The sequence below is a fragment of the Uranotaenia lowii genome, chromosome 3 (assembly GCF_029784155.1).
Source record: "Uranotaenia lowii strain MFRU-FL chromosome 3, ASM2978415v1, whole genome shotgun sequence".
Taxonomy (NCBI): Eukaryota; Metazoa; Arthropoda; class Insecta; order Diptera; family Culicidae; genus Uranotaenia; species Uranotaenia lowii.
This window is the reverse complement of record NC_073693.1, coordinates 235,333,666-235,355,407: the sequence shown is the minus strand read 5'-3', so window position 1 is coordinate 235,355,407 and position 21,742 is coordinate 235,333,666. Positions and strand designations below refer to the sequence as shown.

Genomic DNA, 21,742 nt, shown 5'->3' with positions numbered 1-21,742 from the left:
TTATATGGTTAATTTTTTTTTTTTCATAGAGAAGAATAGTGAGATTCTAATGACGGTTTAAAATGGCATTCAATTTTCTTAAAAAAAAAAAAAAACAAGTTCATAAAGGGAGAGTGCTAGCACCTAGAGCCTAATTCAGTCCATCAATGCCAAAAAATGTAAAAAAATGTATTTCGCTGCCTCAGGATTAAGATAAGGTAAGTGCTCCTACTGTGGAACTAGAGCCTCCTTTAGTCCTAAAATGCCGAAAATCGGAATTTGTTTATTTCGTTTGCATGAATTAAAGACATTCCTATGCAGATAATGAACTCTTTTCCTTCCTTTATCATATTATGCCGCTATTTGCCTTTAAAATGAATTTTAATAAAGTGTTCCGTTGTAAAACAGACAGCTAAATTAGTGGGAGGCAATTCGAAAAATCAGAGACATTAAGAATCAAACCACATTATTTAATAAACCTGAAATTGAAGGAGGAGGATGCAGCCATCTATAAAACACATTAGAAAAAGTATAAGTGGAAAAAACTGATCAATATCATGACTGAAAAAAGTGTGCGCCGGCCGATGGAAGATACCAAGAATAAAGTAGAAATATTTCTATCATGAAACGATAAATAATTTTTTTCATGAATTATCATAAGATAACCTTCATTTACTTCATTAAAAGTAATTTGATCAAACGAATGGTTTTTGAAATACACGCATTTGTAACTGTCCTATTTCTAAAAGAACTAAGCAATATTGTGCTGCTGTAAAATGTGATATTTAGGAAGAAGTTTGAGATATTTATAACAGAATTTAAGGTTGTTATTTGAGTCTTTGAACATTCCTTTTTTTATTTAAAATCAAGTATATTATTTGGATTTTGATTTTTTTTTTCAAAAAATCAAACTTTTACTGGCATTTTAGATCTATTTAGGTCCAATGAAGCGTACAAGTCCAGTACCAAAACAGGAACAGTAGGTCTAAGTAAGAAATTTAGACCATCCATATCTTTGTTAATCCATAAATACCTGCATAACCAAGGATAAAAATTCTGATTGAAACTTGCAGATCAGACCATTAACTACGAATGGGCAACTAACACTACTTACATGCACACAATGAACATATATTCTTATGAAACCTTTCATACTGCTTTTTTCAAAAATGTACCTCTTCATTTGTGAAAAATCAGACAGCATTATTAGAGGGGCGATTTATGAGAAATTAGAGTAAATAAGAAAAAAAACACGTTTTTTTACTGTCCAAATAGAAAATACTTTCTCTGTGAAGAATATGAATCATACTAGGGTAAGTGTTCCTTATGTGGCATGTGTACCTTATGTTAACATACTGTTCGATTTTGCCTGTTTTTGGCGTTGTTTTTCACTTATCACAATGATCACAAAAAAATGATAATGTAAAGGATCATGTGAACTTTCATTTTACAAACAAATTAGCTTTCTTATTCACAAGATTTTTCGTAAAATCCGGATTGTTTCCAAGTATGTCCAAATTGAATGGAATTGTTAGCAAACTTCTTAAAAAACACCTGTTTAGAAATAGAAGATTAAAGCTGAGTTTGTCAACCGATTTTTTTGAAATTTTTTGTCGGATTGTTTTTTATCATGATTTAAGTAATAAGTATGTTAGAACGATGTTTTGTTTGTGTAAAAACTAAAAAAAGCATATGTCCACAATTAGGAACACTTTTTTCAATGTGTTCCTAATTATGGACATAGTCAAAGTTTTCCAAACTATATCAAAGTCATAGAATGTATTTGAAATAAATTTGATTGAAAGAATTGTGTTTTAACATAATTTTCAACGATCTGCTGAAATAAACTGTTTTGAGCTAATAAAACAAGATTTTTTTTTTACTTAAGTATATCTCAAAGCTTAAAATGTTGAAAACATATTTTCGCCATGTTGTAAGGAACGCACCTTTCGCACCATCACCATCGCACCATCAAGTTACAGAGAGCTTCTTAACGAGAACAGAATCGAAAGGAAAAATTAAAAAAAAATCTCAATAAAATGCGTTGTATACCGTCTTTTGGGGCATCATGCAACACTTTTCAACTTCAATTGCTTCTTAAACCCTAATGTCCACTGATAATCCTACCGTTTGTACATCAACAGTTTTAAGGTTAATGAGACATCAAATTAACGTAGTCAGAAAAATAATTGGTTTCACCAGCTATTTTTAAATTTACATAACATACGATTTTCACCCTACTAAGAAAAAGGGGTATCTAAGTTGCAAAAACCTTTGTTCTTAATGAAAAATCAAACAAAAAGTTTTGAAAAGTTTTTGACATGTTTGTGATGTCGTTACGCATAAAGCACGATCTGTAGTTATTTAGGATTTTGTTAGAATTAAAGTTTATATTTTTTTCTTTTAAAAGAAAACAGAAGGGTGCTGATGCTGGGATAAATAATACTACAAAAATCTTACATCATATTCTAGCATATGGAAACAAGATTTAAACTGTGAACCATTGATTTGCATGTCGATGCATTTTAGCTCAGACTGGTAACGGAATTTTAAAAATATTTATTTAAAAAAAATAAATGATTGTTCGAAAAATATTCATACACCAACAGTGTTGATGTAGGATAATAAGTTCCATAAAAAGTTTGTAGGTAATATCACTAAGTCAATCCGTCCCACTGTGTTAAGTTTTTTACGGCATAAAAAATGTAAAAATTTCGATGTTTCGAATTTTCTATGAGATTCAAAAACTTCATAAAACTCTCTCACGATTTGAGAAACTATGGCATCATCGTTTTTTTATCATTAAATGATAATTTTAATCAATTATATTAAAATAAAAGTTAAATGAGTGTTGTGGTACCCAAATGTTGCATCTAACAACGCTGTTGCATGATGCTCTGTTAACTGAACTTATTTGTATCCATTACAATGAATTTTCTACTTTTTGCAATATAATAAATGTATCCATTGGAAAAGGTAAAGTTTGAATTTAAATGAGCTCAATATTCACTATTTTCTCCAAAACTAGCGTAAAGGAATATTGTGTAGGATTTAAATAGTTCATATTCCCCTAATCATATTCCAAAAACGTTGTTATATTTATAAAAAGGTGAGTTTTAAGATTTTTCTTTTTAAAACATTAAAAAAAACAGACCCAAATGCAAAATCAGGAACAAAAAGTGTAATATTTGGGTAAGCGGATACATTTTTCCTCATATGTTAACATTAGGAACAATTAGTGCCATATTAGGAACTTCGACACACTTTATAAAACATGATATTTTTCGTAAATTAAGGCTTGAAATGATTATTTCAAACCAAAACAGAGTTCAGAAAAAAATTTGGAATTTATTTACCAAAAAATTGTATATCTAAGTATTAAAGATTGGGCGAAATAATATCAAATATAAAAACCTCTGACAAAATATAGCGAAATTTGGCTCATTTACCCTACCTTTTTTAAAATAAAAGAAAATCAATGGAAAACCCTAGAAAAAATTGTAAAGTGTCCAAAACTATGTGACTTTTAACTCCGATGTTCAATTTTTAAGACCTGACATCACCAAAGCTTTGTTCAATACCAACAAATAAACATCAGGTATCAGAAAGGTTTTGGCTTAAAACAGCACGTTATCCAAACAATCGGGAAAATTGTGCCTAGCCTTTTTTTTTAAAGTAAATCATCATTTACCTGTTTCATTAAATGAAAAAAAAACAAAAAAAAAAATTATATATAAATAGATATATATTTGTTTTTTAGATCTATGGAAGGGTTTTATATTTATTACTTTTCTCAAAAATATCAACATATTGTGTAGAATAATTAACTCGATACAAAATAAGTGCATAAAGCCTTGGTTTATTTAAAATACTAAACAGTTTTAAGCATTTTTGTTTTTAACTGCAACATAGATACGCGATAATGAATAAAATATTTTCATGCTAGCTTTGGATAAAGCATCTATTGATTTTTCATCGAGTGCTAAGATCACCTGATGTTTACCGTTAACTTTTGGACCAATTTTAATTACTTTCCAGTCAAAAACGTTGATGTTGGGGTTTTGTCTAGAAATGGTTTTGAGAAAAGTCTTGGCACCATTCCGATCCAATGGTGGACATGCCGGTACAGTAACAACCGCTCGACGCAATGGCGGAATAGGCGTAAACGGAAGTATTACGAAGTTTCGTGTCGTCCGTTTCCTATTTATTTCAGCCAGAGCTGCCTTGAGCCATGCAAGGCTCGCACTATTTGCTGCATGAAACCAACCGGTACCCGAAAGATATCCTGACCCCATAAATTGAGGTTGGAAATTATCGGTCGGGATCTTTTGGATAATTGTAACGAGTTGGTACTCTACTCCGTCAAAGAAAGTTTGATCAGTTTCGAGACCAACACATTTAATCATCACCTTAAGATCATTTATGTCCGTCGTGCGTTGTTTTTTATCACCGTTTTCAACCGGTGATATCGCCTGGCGTTTCGCTCCAGAAGTAGTAGGGCTCTTTAACAGAGCTTCCTCGGTTGCCACATCCATGAAAAGGTCTACCAAAGCAAAAAATTTCAGCCTTAGAACTTAATCGGTTTGCGTTAGCACCGTATCAGAAATGCTTACCATTCTGAGCCATTGTAGGAACAAGAGCGGGTAGCCAAGATAGATTACACCAAACTGTCTTAGAAGAAATGTCTCGCGAAACTGGAAACGAAGAACTAATCAAACCTCGTTTGAACCTAGACCGAACTTTCCAGATCAAAAATTTAATTGTTTTTGAGATAATAAATTCAGTCTATACAATAAGACTTACAAAGCATGCACCATAGAATAATAGCAAAGGTATATTGGTGCCACTAATCAATTTGGATTCAAACAAATTGATAGAAATAAGAAAGACGAAAAAAAAAAAATAATAATAATAAGAAAATCATTGTGTCAAACATTTTAACAAAATGTGAATTTGAATATTTCAAATTATCTTTGAATACAAAGATTTTTCAAAAATAGTATTAGCGGGTGATATTTTCATAACCATCATCTAAAATATCATTAGAGATTAATGACCTAATTTGGACGAATTATGCCTTAGTTTGCAGCTTCCAAAATCAGAATTTCTTTTGAGATACATACCTTGATAATAGCAGTATATGTGATAGGCGAAAACATCGCAACCGAATTTTCGGAAATAAGAGCAAACGATTTTTTCAACGGTCACTCATTTATCCATATAGGCAATTTGTTTACGAGAGTGTACCTACATACAGCATCGGTAAGAAGTTCTTACTAAGAACACACAGAAAGATGTACACACTTCAGTTGAACGATGATCTCGGATAAATTTTATAGCATCTGAGTAACGTGCTTCTTCCAACGCATTACTTGTACGTAACTTAGTGGTAGAGGATGAATCCCATAAAGGTAGGGCACTCATTGAGTCCTATTGTTTCAATGGCTACCTCGTACATTGCTAATAATCAAAACTGATTTCACTTTTTGTTATCAAAACTCCATGGATAGTTGAAGAATTATAAATTCTTCATGGTTCAAAGGAAACCTTCACTATAAACTTTCACTAGAACACTAATTTGACAAAAGCAGTCACATTTTACACTTATAAAATAACAAAGATGTTAAGCCACTATGAGCGCGTTGTGCGAACGTACACTTACGACCTGAATCTCGGAAGTTGCAAAAACCTTTGTTCTTAATGAAAAATCAAACAAAAAGTTTTGAAAAGTTTTTGACATGTTTGTGATGTCGTTACGCATAAAGCACGATCTGTAGTTATTTAGGATTTTGTTAGAATTAAAGTTTATATTTTTTTCTTTTAAAAGAAAACAGAAGGGTGCTGATGCTGGGATAAATAATACTACAAAAATCTTACATCATATTCTAGCATATGGAAACAAGATTTAAACTGTGAACCATTGATTTGCATGTCGATGCATTTTAGCTCAGACTGGTAACGGAATTTTAAAAATATTTATTTAAAAAAAATAAATGATTGTTCGAAAAATATTCATACACCAACAGTGTTGATGTAGGATAATAAGTTCCATAAAAAGTTTGTAGGTAATATCACTAAGTCAATCCGTCCCACTGTGTTAAGTTTTTTACGGCATAAAAAATGTAAAAATTTCGATGTTTCGAATTTTCTATGAGATTCAAAAACTTCATAAAACTCTCTCACGATTTGAGAAACTATGGCATCATCGTTTTTTTATCATTAAATGATAATTTTAATCAATTATATTAAAATAAAAGTTAAATGAGTGTTGTGGTACCCAAATGTTGCATCTAACAACGCTGTTGCATGATGCTCTGTTAACTGAACTTATTTGTATCCATTACAATGAATTTTCTACTTTTTGCAATATAATAAATGTATCCATTGGAAAAGGTAAAGTTTGAATTTAAATGAGCTCAATATTCACTATTTTCTCCAAAACTAGCGTAAAGGAATATTGTGTAGGATTTAAATAGTTCATATTCCCCTAATCATATTCCAAAAACGTTGTTATATTTATAAAAAGGTGAGTTTTAAGATTTTTCTTTTTAAAACATTAAAAAAAACAGACCCAAATGCAAAATCAGGAACAAAAAGTGTAATATTTGGGTAAGCGGATACATTTTTCCTCATATGTTAACATTAGGAACAATTAGTGCCATATTAGGAACTTCGACACACTTTATAAAACATGATATTTTTCGTAAATTAAGGCTTGAAATGATTATTTCAAACCAAAACAGAGTTCAGAAAAAAATTTGGAATTTATTTACCAAAAAATTGTATATCTAAGTATTAAAGATTGGGCGAAATAATATCAAATATAAAAACCTCTGACAAAATATAGCGAAATTTGGCTCATTTACCCTACCTTTTTTAAAATAAAAGAAAATCAATGGAAAACCCTAGAAAAAATTGTAAAGTGTCCAAAACTATGTGACTTTTAACTCCGATGTTCAATTTTTAAGACCTGACATCACCAAAGCTTTGTTCAATACCAACAAATAAACATTCGTGCAAATTTTTAATTCGGGCATAATTAAGAACCTATATTGAACATTTCCAACATTTTTTACAGCACTACGCAAAAAAAAAACTACCAGTTAGTACACACAAAAAAGTTTAAGTTATCGTACTGCAGATAGAGCTGCCGGGGAGTGAAGGTGTTTGAAAAACCGTAACCTGAGGGAACTATGATCACCGGGGTAACTTTGATCAACATGAAGTTTTTGAAGATAATAAATAATCATTAACTAAGTCTGAAGTTAAAATATCTGAAACTGTTTTCTACATTTGAAGGTCTTTAAATTGAGCTTTAAATAAACTTAATTTGGTTTGTAGTTATAGATTTGTTAAATTTCTTAAAATGTTAATTTAAGGGGGAAGTAGGGTCTAACACTTTCAAAAAATCGATTGTTTTATTTTTTTATTTTATAATTATAAAACATTTCAAGAATGTTGTGTCAAATTTTCTAGTCAATCGAAGCAAAACTGAAGAAATTATAGGCCTTTATCTCCTCTTATCTAATACTGCAAGAGAGAGAGAGAGAGAGAGAGAGCAGAAACTTCAAACGCGTTTTTCTCGAGAGCACATTTTAAAAGTCCGTGGACATCGTCATTCGAAAACTACTTCACCGATTCTTTTCAAATTTGGAACATATTTTCTTCATATAAAATACCAAACCCCAACGATTTGTAACAAACATTTAATTATAGTCATTAATGTCATTTGAATATTCTGCTCTCAATGTGCTCTCAATGTGCTTTCATGGCATGATAGCAAAATTATGGCTATGATCATTTAGTATCCGGGCACTTTATTTTGGTGATAGCAACGTTATTAGAGCTCGGATATGCAAAACTTTAGCAGCGTTGTTTTGGTTATGAAAAGGACTATCTTGCCTATTTTTTTCTAAATTTTTAAGTTAATGTGTGTTTGAGATATTTACGATGCAAAAAGACATGGTAAAACAAATTTTGCACAAATTTGCGCCTTTTGCGCCTCGAAAACTCTTCATTTTAGACTTGGAAACTCATAAACTGTTGATTTTTTTCTGATTATTTTCGGACCGAATGGTTAAGAAGTATAAGGTGCCATGCTAGAATCCACACGAAGTTCAAATGAAGCATCGGAATGGAACCCTTGATCTTAAATATGGTAAAAAGTCTATGATTATTGGGGATAACTAAATGCAGACTCCTTAAATAATGCAATTAATCCATTTCCGTCAGTCTCTCTCTAGGTGTCTACTAGTCAGTCGTCTAGTTTTCTGACTAGTAGACACCTAGTAAATAACTGATAGTGAACAGTTTATGTGCAACCGGTTTTTACGCAATGTGACAGATGTGTCCTGACGGACGAAGAAATTTATGTTAAAACCGGATTTAAGAGATCAAATTTTTTCGATATGCCTACCAATAAAAAGGTTCCAACCAGATTCCAATTGCTTTTTCCAGGTGAGTTTGTGTTAAATATCATGATTTTGCAAAGGTTTTACTTCTGTGGTAAAAATAATAGATCAATAAATGACTGACACAAGTGTGCAAAGATTAAAAAGAGATTTTATGAAAAAGTAAGATTATTTCTTGAAATCATTGATAAATATATTTTTTTATATTTTTATATTAAATTTCATATTAACACCTTCATTCCCTCCATAGAAAGTTTTTCGATCAAATAAATAGTTTTTAAAATACAATCGTTTGTAACTGCCCGGATACTAAATGATCATAGCCTTAGGTCATATAAGCTGTTAATAATTCTTATGAAAAATCTGGCACGACACAAATCATCTCACACTGGTATTTGGTAATCGGAAATGAAGCACGATGCAACGACCTCATAGGTCTGTAGATATTTAATTCAATAAAGAAACTGTCATAACCTAAATTTGTACATCCATAAATCAGTTTCCAGCGATTAGACAACTGCTTTCATCAAGCCCAATCAAAGGCCGGATAATCTATATCTAAATACATATTGGATAGTATGTTTGATACCCTTTTTTCTAAGTTAATCCTTCCCTCATCGACCGATTGCTGTCATTTTAATTGTGATAAATTGACGTATATGTTGTTAGCTACCTGTTTTCTAATCCCAGCTGGTTGCTACTGTTCTTCCACTCCAAATAGTTACTCGTACTAATGGTGATTCCGGGGAAGAAGGACGAAGGAAGGAACAATCCGCCGCTGCCCCTGTCCTGGAATGTGCATCACCGATTGCTTGCCTCAACAGACATACACACACACTAATTGATAAATCGCGTTTACTGGTTTCGATTAAGCCTAACACTGTTTGCCACTATTAAAGAACCACACTGCCCCCCATTGGGGAATTTCCCAGCACTAGTTCCCCTTGTTACCTTCAGTTGGCACCATTGAGCATCCGGCTTCGAGGCAGTAGAACACTGCTGCTAACCCCCGGAATACATGATTATGACTTTTTCCGTGACGGGAATTGGCAGAACAGGCGGCACTTCCCGGATATTACCTTTCCCGTTTGACACCTGTTTCGGATCCTCTCGTTTTTTTTTCCTAGGACTTTGGCTTAGCCTGAGCCTAAGTAGACAGAAAAAGCTGGACGAAAAAACACCCGCAATTCAATTTGTGCAGCTATACACTGAACTTTTTCGTAATTTGGTTTCCTCCCACTCTGTACTATTCACTGAATGGAATGGAATGAAATGGATTGGGCGGAGGAAGAATTTTGTCGTTGATCCGGTCGCTCGTTTTGTTGAATGAGGAGTCACAATTACTGCACTTTTGCCTATCCAATTATCACACCACGACCACGACAAGCCAGTGCAGAGTGCTGTCTAGAACGCTGTTCAGCCAGGTTTATTCGGAGCTGTCGTATTATGTAAGTAGGTGTAATCCAACGCAGGTGAATACCTGTGCTCTGTGCTGATGTTATTAACGCGAAGCAGGTGAACGCTCTTCTGCTTAAGTGTACAGGATTATGATTGATTACACACGTTTAGCTTCTTGATTGAAAGTTGCACGACATGCACAATTTATCTTTTTCCGATAGGTGCAGAATTTATACCGATTTTTTCGTCCCAAGTATTTTCCACAATAACATTCGACTCATCACATCGTCGAGCTTCACCGAATGGAGCACACGTTCTCTATCCTGCAATCTCAGGTGATTGACTGGAATTCCAGAAAAATGCTCATCCCAAAGGATACTTAGGAATGCATCCACACTTTCCACACTTTAATACAGTGATGTAGCACCACACAGATCTTATGGAAGCTATGCTTCCAAATAAATTGCACAAAAATGCAGTTGCACGATGAATAGCCAGAAAAATTCCACTGTCCTCACGACGACACCCACATGCTCTAGCCCCTCGAATCTCCCTCAAAACCCCTCAGCCATCTTCCGGGGGTCCAGCTATACCTGTGAAGGAATTTGCTGTATACCTCACCAGCACCTGTTCCTTCCCTGCACTCCAACACTTCAACACTTCCTTGGACTGCACCCACAGGGAAGGTCACAATAACAACAACAATTCACTAGCGATACCGCAGAGGGATTTCCTCCTCAATTGCAATGGCAATGGGGCATCCAGAGCACCCAGTAGGGGGGGAGAGACCGACCGAGTGAGAAAAAAACACACGCGCGCACACGAGATCCCGAACCGGCCTCTGCTGTTACATTGTTTCCACGACGGGTTTCAAAACACTACTGACATCTATCTCGGCCGTTACACTGCGCCACCACGGAGTTCGTGCTTTTCCGTTCCGTTCCCGAATTATCCGAGCCACACGACGAGGACAACGACGACGACGACGGCGACAAGCGGCCACCAACCGGTGGGAGTCGGGAAAATGTGGTTCTCTCCTTGAGTGTGTTTTTCTCTCGCCGAAGCCTGTCTGACGAATGCCGGGGATATCCTTACGAGTTCGAACGAACCGGTTCGAAGTCGAACTTGTTCTGAATCCTGTCACCATCTGTAACCTCTTTCTGACTGAGGCTGGAATTAGGAGAAGAAATCATTCCACCCACAGCTGGTATCCTTTTTCGGATAAATCTCTCTAAATAAAAGAATTTTGAGGATGTTAACTTTCAGAGTTGCCATCCAAGCATGACGAGATTATTTGCAGTACCTAACTACCTTACTAATTTGTTCAACAAACGAGATTCAAACCTTCAAACCGAAAAAATGTAAAAAAAATTATAAGAAGTATATTCGAAAAAATGCAACATGTTTTTAAAATAACTTTTGAATGCATGTATCAAAATTGATGAAATTTTCAGTAAAGCTGCTTTGTTATAAAATGTTTACATGTGCGAACTTTGGTGCTGTCTTGTCAAGAGATTTTTGAGATAGCGTCCAATGAAGAAGTTCATCGACTTTGATTTATGAGCGCCATATACGCCATAGATGATGCTTACAGTGAACCAAATCAAGGTTATTTTTCATAAAGTTTTCTGTTTCCTGAAACTTTACTTTATTACTTATAACTTTTTATTTTAGAAAATTTCCGGCTAAATAATCTTGAATATCGCTGATCTCTATTTGAAACATTCCACTTGCTTGTATTGCTCAAAAAAGAGCTTTATCTTTATCTCAAATTTGTTAATAATTTGAATAATTCAAATCACACAAAACCAACGGAAAAAGAGAAAAAAAATTTCAACATGCTTTATGTGATTTTTAAAATCTATTTTTTTGTTGGAAAAAGTGTAAATCTTGACAACTTTAAAAAAAAAAACAAATTTAAAATGTATGGAACGATTTTTTTTACGTTTTGAAGCCAACAAATACTGCTACATTGTGTAGCGAAAAGATTTTTATCAAATCCAATTAGGTTATTTTAAAAATCGTTCCAAAACAGTCGCAAATTAGGAATTCACGTCACAAAAAAGAAAACATTTTAATTTTACTAGAAAAGTTAGACGATTTTTAACAAAAATAAATCTTTTTAAAAAATGATGAGACTATTCTGAAACACTAAATTTTAGAGATGTACCGAATATTCGGCGCCGAATACCGCCGAATATTTGGCTCACCGAATAGTTGAGCTAGGCATGAAGGCCAAATAGGCCGAATATTTATTTTTTTAAATTTACACAAGAAGAGACTTGTCAATTTTTTCAATCATTTTAGATTTATCCGTGTATTTCTCACTGTAGATAGCTTTACAACTTTGATTATCATTTGTTCCAAATTTTCTGGATTTATCCAGGCATGAAATTTTTTAAATTTTGTGTTACAAAGCCGATTTTTTAAAGTAATTTTTTTCGTTGGAAACGATTTGAACACTGCTGTTGTTATTCGATGGAAAATTTCAAGTAATTTTATTTCCTTTTGATCTTGTATGTTTGAGAATAAGGCCTAGTTTCTATTCAAATTTTCTCTTTTTTTACAAGTTTTTCAAAAAATCTTTCAGATTCGGTCGTGTTGTATGCTTTAGGGTAAAGATCGTCGTACTATTTTACAACTATTTTGATGACAGTTAACAAAAATTAGACATTCATCTTATGCGATATAAATAAAAAGCAATTCCAAAAATCTTTGCACCAGTTTTGACATGTTTTGTCTTGGATTTAACTGAAACCCAATCGTTCTTGTTATAAACGTCCTAGAAGCGACAAGTCATCTGATGTCCTTTCAGCTAATGGTGACATTTTAAAAATCAAAGAGACCTCTACTTAAAAAAGATCTGATACATCTGGTTGGGAATAATTGACTTAAAAACATGAGGTGCATTAAGATGGCATAAATGGCCGGCCTTCGACCAGACCGAACTGAGCGCCATTAGAAAATTTAAAAACAACAGAAACTAAATCTCAAGTTATGCATATCCTAGATCGCAAAACAAAATACGATTGACTGAAATGAATCCATAGTATTATAAAATATTGATTCTAGCTCCTAAACATCAAATATTTCGTTCCTTTATGAAAATGTTTGCTCATAAAGTTCAAGTGTCTCGAAAAAATGCTGATGGCGTTCAGTTCGGACTGGTCGAATCCCGACCAAATAGAAGATTTTTTATCTATTATATAAAATTCTCTTGTAACGGTGTTTGTAGTACTACTCCTCCAAAATTACCCAAAAGATACAAGCGAAATTATTTTTAGAATATTTTGTGGGCATGCGAATCGGTTTATATTGAATAAAAATAACAAAAAGTGGCATCAATTGTCCGTTATAATTAAATTTGTAGTTTTTTGAATCAAATTAAAGTCATGACATCCATTTTCGGAGATTTTCTTTACTTCGGGCGCCGGGCGATTTGTTATTTGTCTCCATGGTCGTCCAAGGCGTCGCAAGCAAACACCAAGAGAGGATGGTAACGATGGCATAGCATACTGATTAGTTGAAATATTTGGGCGCGCATTTCTAAACCAAGCATAATTTCAATGCATGTGGTAGCGATATGAAGCCTAGATGTGTTTTTTTTCTTCTTGATTCCTAGATCATTTGTACAGCACATAGTAATGAATGACACCCAGATTGATACTTTGCCGATCAAATCAATACCATTTAAACAATTAAAAAAAAACTATTTTAAGTTCAGCAGAAATTGTTGTCTGAAAATATGAATTTAGTAGGGGAGAGTGGGGTATCGTGGGCCATGGGGAAACGTGGGCCACTTTTAATATCTCAGTTGTGTGTTGAGATAAAAATCTCAAACCAACTGTCATCGTCGTCGCTTTGCGTGAGCACATATTCCTATATGTTGTTGACTGAAATACGCATCATATGCTTCTTTTATTTATCAAGCTAAAAAAAGTTGGAAAAATTTACTTACATAATTAAAAAAACACCCGCTAATTTCATCGATGGGGAACCTAAAGTGCATAACAAAAATATGCTCATACGCTTATGATCTTAGTTTTGTCATGATTTTTCACATGGAAAAGGAATTTTTGATGAAACATCAATAAGTCACACAAATGCAACCAATTTGCAAATCATAGCTTGTGGGGAATCGTGGGCCACACATCTTGAATCACCTGTATTTTTATGTTTTTTTACACATTCAGAACTTAAAACACGTTTTTCCTATCTGTAATGTTTTCTTATGCCAAATGAAGAGTTATGAAAAATATTTTGTCCATCCTATATAAGAAATTTTGCCAAAACGTTCGCGAGCCAGGTTTTGGGATCCATGCGATCATACACAGCTCTCTTTTTTATTCCATCATCAGAAATTGCTTTAAAATAACGAAATGAATTAGGAAATCACAGTTTTGGGTCAACTCATAAACTTTGGATGTTATTTGGTCAATTTGGATTTGGTGGCCCACGATTCCCCACCATTTTTAAAAATCCAAAAAATATTGCTTTTTTTCAAACAGTCAGCATTTGGGGAAAATAACTTATTAAAAATTTTAAAAAAATACCTTATGATATCTTGAAAATGTAGAAAACCATACCATTTTTTATTTTCATTTTATCTTTTATAATAAAGAAGTTATGGAACAACGAAAAAAGTGGCCCATGATTCCCCACTCTCCCATACTGATGCATATAAAATTATGGTATGACTCTTTGCGGACATTTGCAAAAAGAAAGTGGGAAGATTTACATACAATTTTATAATTCAATACCCCTAGAAACATTTTTCGAACATGTACAAATGTGCTTAACTGAAAATGTTTCGGGTGCCTTTAAATTTACAGAGCAACAACAAAATCCATTGAGGATGAACAGACACAAGAGCCTGTCCTTTAAAAAAGATTATATAGGATTGATGTTTATTTAAGGCCTAATGCAAAGAACTTTTTGATTTTCTGGAAGCATAAGTGAAAGTTATCAATAAAAATGAAAAAAATTTCAGTTAAAAGATACACTAGAGCAAGTGGAAACGTTCAACATTTACAAAAAAATTATAAATTGCTCATGTACACATACATGTTCACATTATTTCTTCATCTTTAAATCTTTGAGCCCAATTAAACAATCTGACTAAATAAACTCAACTTTTTTTTAAATTCATTCACAGAAAAACTGTTTACAGGTTCACTGTTTGTTCACACAGAATTCAAGTACGTACTTAACATGAAAGTGTGTTTATGTTTAACATATTTTGGCTACATAGAAGAGACTTTAGATTCGCTTTTTTGTTGAAAAGTTTTTCTGTGATTGATATTCTAGAAGCATTATCTTTTGATAGCAGAAGCAGAATTTTTTTTGATAAGTTTTTATTATGACCTGGAAATGTCGAAAATGATATTAACTCCTGTCATTTCACACGGTGAAACAAGTGGCAACGCGTTTTTTAGTCATGAAACATATACCCTTTAAGAATTATTTCTCCAAAATGATCAGAAAGGGTATACCGAATGTTAAATCTGAAGCGGATATTCAAAATTATTAAATATCTTTGTAAATGAAGGTCTTATGGTTAAACAGTGTGCAGTGAAATTGAAGTACCAAGCATTATTGTATTCTGGGGAAAAACTGCAGATATATCAATGAAAGTTGATAAAAAAGACAAACAGGAAAAAGTATTCAATTTATTTTAAAGTAAGCTTGCCAGATTGCCCGGTTTTATCCGGGTTTGCCCGGATATTTGATGCAAAATTTCGAGAAAGTCCGGTCCGGCCCGGTTGCCCGGATATCGTGAAAAAAGTCCGGATATTGCCCGGATTTTTTAACAATTTTCACAAAGAAACCAAAAAAATCAAAGTTTTTGGGTACGTTTCAGCAAAATCGATTATTTGTATGAAAATTTTCAACGATTGTTTCAAATAATTTCGCTGATTTACTTTTATAAACCTTTAAATATTTAAGTGTTCCAAAAAGTTGTTGGAAGTCTGCAATTACATTAATAAAATATTAATTTCGATTTTTTTGCATTTTTTCTTTGCTTTTATATATAATAACACCTAAATTTTGCCCGGTTTTTGCCCGGTTTTTGGATTTGAAAAATTGAAATCCATGCCCGGATTTTGTCAGGTTTTTTTGAAAAAATGCCCGGAATTGCTAGGCCCGGATGGTAGTGAAAAAAAATCTGGCAACCTTATTTTAAAGTCTTTACACTGACGCATCTGAAAAAGAGCAATGTGTTTTCACTTGCATCAGTAAATGGGGCAAATGTACCTTTACTTAGATATTTCTTTTTGAAAGAATATGAAAGTTGAACTGTGATGATAGCCAAAAGACACTTATATGTTTTTAAAGGTTTCGAGGTATATGTACATGAAAACTTCAAAAAAAAAGGAACGAACTCATGGAATCGTTGTAGCCTTAACAGATTAGCTCTTTTCGATCTATTTAATTTTCAAAAACCTCAAAGTTTCAGTTAGAATCTTAAAAAAACAACGGTTTATATTGACAGATATGTCTATTAGGATAAAAATTCAAATAAAATTAAACATTCTTTTTCCTCCTTTCAAACCCGATCATTTTTTTATTAACTGGGTAAACGTTCAAAGGAATTTAATAAGCATTTTTTGCTGAAATAAATAATAAAACTGTAATTTTTTTTTTGACATGGTTTTGATGAAAATATGGATATTATTTAAATACCACTGCTTCCAAGGGTGAAAATAGTGAACAAAAAGCTGCTTGAAAATGGTTAGTAAGAAATCTTCTCTCCGAAGAAACTCGGGAGCTGAAAGTGCTACGATAGGTAGAGTATTGGGTAAATACTCCTTAAATGGTCCCGATATTCAAAATTCTTTTTCCATAAAGTTTCATGTGCAATAAATTCCAATTAATGAGAAACTTTTGATTCCGATTTCAACCTTAATGTGAACTCGATCAAAGTGGAATAAATCAACTAAATGGTATTCAATAAATGAAACATAGATATTATCAACATAAAGTTATTTATGGAACAAGCTACAAAGAGTGGATTTTTTAAGCATGCTGCATGAGGCTTGCCAAGTTTGATGGTCCCGTTGAGTGCTGAAAAACTCAAATTTTCAACGGGAAGCTGATACCTGACACCATTCGGCAATATTCAAAGCATCCGACTCAAAGAAAAGTAGATTAAAAGTTTTCCTGTAATATGCATGTAAGATTGATTGAAGGTAATGTTTTGATAATCTATGTAAAAACCCGAAGAATTGAGTTAAAATTTTTAGGGTTGGTTCCGATAAAATTAAGCGTGGCAATTCGAGTAAACGGAAAAAAGGAGATGTAAAAAAACTAGGACATGTTCACGAAAGCGAGACGCCAAGTTAAACATGGTAAGACGAAGTTTACCGGGTCTGCTAGTCTATATATATAAAAATGAATGTTTGTCTGTCTGTCTGTTCCCTATAGACTCGGAAACTACTGAACCGATCATCGTCAAAATTGGCATCTGAGGGTTTTTGAGGCCGGGGGTGGTTTCGGTAATAGTCAAAACTCGATCCGACTCAAGAGAGGGGGGGCTTCCAAACTAAATTTGTAGTTTTTCGGAACAAATTAAAGTCATGACATCCATTTTCTCGAGATTTTTTCTTCCTTTGGGCGGTTTGTTTTTCGTCTCCAAGGTCGAGGCGTCGAGCCAACGTCGCAAAAGGATAGTAACCAAGGCATAGCATACTGATCAGTGGGAATATTTTGGCGCGTATTTCTCAACCAAGAATATTTTCAATGCAAGGGGTGGCGATATGAAGCCTTGATGTGATTTTTTTTCTACTTGATGCCTAGCTCATTTGTACAGCACATGGTTATGAATGACGCCTAGATGAGACCCAGATTGACATTTTGTCGATCGAATAAAACATATAGGCCTACATTTTTTTTGGCCAAAATCTGAAATTGAACAGTCATGGCATCTATTTTTAGAGATTTTCTTTTATTTGAGGGGTTTGTTTTTCGTCTCTATGGTCAAGCAAACGTCGTCGCAAGTGGATAGTAACTAAAGCATACTGTTCATTGATCGCTGGAAAATTTTAAAAACCAGGCGCCTGTTTCTCAACCAAGTACCTATGTTTCTTATGCACGTGGGAGCGATATACAACCTAGATGTGTTACGGATCGGTATTTTATCAATCGAATCAAAGCCAATTGAAAGCTTTGCAAAAATACTTCCATATTTAGTTCGTGTTAATGTAGGCAGCATACGACTTTTCATTCATGGAACATGAGAACATGTTCAAACGTTCAACTTTTTATGTTAAAAAAAATTAATAATTATGTTTTCTTCTAGAAATTGTTACTTCGGCCCAAAAACACAACGAAACGAATTTAGAAATGAAACTGGGAGCTTTTTATTTTAAAAAATTCTGAAAAACCATCGTACTTTTTGATTACATACCAATTCAAGTACATACTCAACATGAAAAGTGTTTTTGTGTTACATGGCTGCATAAAAGAGACTTTTGATCCGCTTCGTTTTTGAAAAGCGAGACTTTAGAACTGATATTCAACTGGACGCAAATTTTTTATGAGAATTGTTTAGTATACCCTTATAGTGTTAAAAACAATATTCCCTCCTGTCAACTTACACCTGGTGAAAAAAGCTGTTTGGAAATGGTTATTAAAAATCCTTTTCATTGTTTTTTTTTTTCAAATTTCTGCAGCTTATTTTTCAACTCCAAGAAATACCCCATCTAAAGCTTATCAGGAGCTGGAAGTGCTAATAATACAGACTTTTAGGAATATACTAAAAAAACTGTCTCGATTCACGCTATTCATCGATTTAAAAAATTCTCTCTCCATAAAATACAATTTGCAATAAATTCCAATATGCAAATCTTTTTCTTTCAATTAGTATTATGTAAACTCGAGCCTGTTAAATTTGCATACCTTCTTCAAGCAGTGTGGGACAAAATTGGAAAAGATGGGAGAGCTCCCATGTAAATTGAGATAAAGAGCTTTTCAAAGAAGGGACCATATTTAAAAAGGGTTTTTTGGGTACAGAGTACAAATTTTAGATCTTGAAAAACGAGTTTAGAGATCAAGTTTCAGTAAATAATATATATCATCTTTGAATTGCAATTCAGAACTGCAGTTGCAGCACTCATTTCAAAGTTGTTGGTTCTGAAGTATGATGAGGTTTGATTTAAAAAAATGCTTCCTAAAACCTAAATTTGAATAGATTTTTACAAATTACATTTATTTTCGGAAGGTGTAGCAAAGCACAACGGGTCAGCTAGTTAAAAATAAAAGTAGAAATACAAGTATTTCTATTGAAAACTCAAAAGGATATTTGGCCGAATATTCGTTTGGTCGAATAGTTGAAAAGGTCAATATTCGGTATTTGGCCGTTTGCCGAATACCACTATTCGGAACATCTCTACTAAATTTTATAGAAATCAGTCGGAGCTGAGTTGCAACAGCGCGAATGAGTGAATTCGCATCATAAAGTTCGTTTTTGGGGAAAATTTAATAAAAGAAATATGCTCTTAAAGCTCTTTCGACCATTCAGATGGTCAAATATTTACAAATCAAACATAATTTTGTTGTTTTTTTTATTGTTTTGCTTTTTACGATTAAAAAAAATTATTAAATAAAAAATAATAAAAAAAAAATTGTGAGAAACAGTAGTAATTTTAACGTTTGATTCCTCAATATGTTGCATTTCAAGTACCAGTCATTTTATGTGCGGTCCGCGAAGGTTTTCTGAAATTGATTTCAATTCCTCGACTTTTTAGTATAGATTGTTTATGGGAGTTATTAAGCAAACAGTAGCGAATCATGTCCTCTATATTTGAATTAAGATTAATCATGAAGCTTTTGGGAACGGTCTAACATTTTCTCCTAATTACAAAACGTCAAAGATTTACTTGGCATCGTGAATTAACATGAAATACAAGTCCATGAAAAACCAAAAAGAATGTAAATCGAAGACTTCTTCAATCACACTTCACATGATTGTATTTGAATTTGTCCTACAATCATTCAGATTTTTGACCTTTTTTCTAGTAATTGGAGTATTTATTTTTTTCTCTTAAATTCGAAATGCTTGAAATCGGTTCGTGAAAAAAATCGTAAGGTTATAGAATAAGCATTACGAAATAATACCTGGACATATCCGGACTTGTAAAATCTGGTTGATTTTTTGAAAAACCTGGTAAAAATCGAGCTTTTGATTTCAAATCCAAAAACCGCACAACATCCGGGAAAATATAGGCTAAACTAAAGTACTGCTCGAGCAAAATCAGAGAATGTTGAATTGGGTCACTTGGAACTAATTTCGCAACTAATGTAAGTAAATGTGGGCGCAATTCGGGTAGGTTTCCATAAAATTCGTATTGTTGGGCCCTACTGAATTTGTCTCGATTTAATTCTTAAATATCCGGGAAACCGGACTATCTGGAATGCCTTCTTTAAAGCTACAGATAAGCACGAGCATCTCTTAATTTAATGGCTAAGGGATTGTTTTTTAAACCTCATGGACAAAAAAAAGGTTTTATGGAAAATATGCCCAAAAGAAAGGTTTTTTTTTTTTAAGATTTATTGATTTCATAAAATATATCAAAAACAGGTTTGTTTCGTTTTTACTGAAAAATTGCTAAAAAATAAAACCATTAACTAGTGACACATTTTTGTTTCAAGTAATCATGCCCAATATAGATAAATTGAATCATTTCTCGAGATCCATCGTGTCATGGAAATGTGTCATATCTACACAAACACGAACACATTAAACTTCAGAACCGACGTAAACAACCTCAGTTCCACATACGCAAACCTCTTACAATGTACGAACACACGAAAAACAAAAGCAAATGTTAGTAACACAACAATAGCCAATCACGATCAAAACACCAACACACAAAATTCAAGTAGCCATTAGTAAACAAAGCGCTGCCGCAAAATTTATCTAATGGTGAAGCGTTGCAGTTCACTTTTCGACGCAGTGAGTTTAAAAAATAGGAAACATTCAATTTTTCAAACTAAAATGTTCTATAAAGTTTTCACAGATAAAATTCACACTACAATATTTAAGCACAACAAAAATTAGACGAAAAACGAACCCGACAATTAGTGAGTACAAACATGAGCTTGGCTTGAGCTTGAGCTTGGATAAACCGTACATTTCAGTAGTTGCTACTCCGTGATTGACAAGAACCATCAAAATTGCACATAGATCCAAATAAATGGGACTTGGGATTAGCTTACCATTTTCTGTGTGCACGTTTCGAAGGTTCCTTCTTATATGGTCAATAACGGCGCCGGCCACGTCCTTACGGTTCATCGGGGAAAGGGAAGGATTGTTAGTTCGACTTCCGTTGCTACTAGAGACCGAATACACCTCTAAATCTCCACGGTCGTCACAGGAAGGGTGGTTTGTTAGTGAGTAAGGTAAATAAGATCTGGATTCCCTTTGGGAAGGGATGTGATCTAAGCAAAGTTAAAAATCGTCGCGTCGCACACTATCGAGTACATCGCGTTTTTATACGTCCTAACTAACTTAGTACTTAGCACCGGCGTAACTCACCGAATTTTACCGCGCGCTTAAGACGAAAAGAGCAAAGCGTCCTAACGTGGCACTTTCAAACACGTACAATGCACTTGGCAACGATGCAACTCACCGAATTTTATCACGCGTTTAAAGTTTAAAACGAGAAGAGCAAGAACGATCTAGCGAGCAAAAAACGAACACCGAACCAACCGATCACGTCAATTATCCCCACACAAACACACACATACACAAACACACACAACGAACCGACCCTACTGACGAAAAAATGATCCATTACCGAACACTGCACAAGCCTTTGATTTGACCGGAGACTTAAAAAAAAAATGAAAACGCAAATTAACTCTTGCAAAAACTAAGAATAAAAGCTTCACAAAGCTACCGTTTGTTTGTAACACGAAAACTAACATTACATTGATTTTTCTTTTTCAGAATT

The 21,742-nt window shown here is 33.5% G+C and overlaps 1 protein-coding gene across 2 annotated transcripts in view; it reads right to left on the bottom strand.

Moving 5' to 3' along the window:
• LOC129751670 (hemicentin-1) overlaps window positions 1-10,655 on the bottom strand; it is a 1,296,938-nt gene extending 1,286,283 nt beyond the window's left edge. For both annotated transcript variants that reach the window (XM_055747314.1, XM_055747315.1), the window contains exon 1: window positions 9,064-10,655. The gene's annotated coding sequence lies outside the window, so the exon portion shown is untranslated. The remainder of the gene's footprint in view (window positions 1-9,063) is intronic.
• Window positions 10,656-21,742: the final 11,087 nt, after the last annotated feature.